General features: G+C 43.1%; 1 pseudogene; it reads left to right on the plus strand.

Moving 5' to 3' along the window:
• The first annotated feature begins 565 nt into the window (after positions 1-565).
• The window catches only part of LOC113053984 (CAP-Gly domain-containing linker protein 3-like), a 3,035-nt pseudogene continuing 2,966 nt past the window's right edge, over positions 566-634 (plus strand).

A 634-nucleotide genomic window follows, 5' to 3' on the forward strand; every position in this document is an offset into this window, starting at 1 on the left:
TATATATTGTTGTTGGTAACATTTCTTATCTAATTTGTTATTTGCTTTATGGACATGATGACTAGTAAATGGCTACTTTAAATTACATTTTGTTAATATTTGTTAGCAATTTAGCCATATTTGACAATGGATAGCTGCCACAGTTGCAAAGGAAGGCTATTGGTGAATAATTAATTACCTAGGCTACTAGTGAGATTATTTAATATCATCAAAAAAAATACAAGTTCGTTTCGAGGACTGAAGTTAAACGGGTTTCCAAATAGTGCTCAGGTGAGTCATGTTTCTGATCGGGTCTAATCCACTCTTGGTCGGTGTGTACAAAACAAAAAGCGCCAGCTACAGGACAAGGCTGTTTCCAGCAGCATGTGTTATGATGTCCCGTAGCATGTGGCTGTCAGCGCTGGAATACGGGGTGTTCCTACACACAGGGACCGCCCTCTGGATGAAGCGGAGCCATTTACCACAGCAATGTCAGCCCAATCCGAGGCTGGGGAAATGCACGTTGCACGATCCCTGTGTGGACCCATCGCAGCACAGAAAATAACTGTGTGCGTACTACGGAGCGATGGTACCGCCGACTGATATGTCTTCAGCACAGCTTCAAGGATCCCAGGAAAAAACGCTCATGGTAATT

The sequence above is a fragment of the Carassius auratus genome, chromosome 3, assembly GCF_003368295.1.
Source record: "Carassius auratus strain Wakin chromosome 3, ASM336829v1, whole genome shotgun sequence".
Taxonomy (NCBI): Eukaryota; Metazoa; Chordata; class Actinopteri; order Cypriniformes; family Cyprinidae; genus Carassius; species Carassius auratus.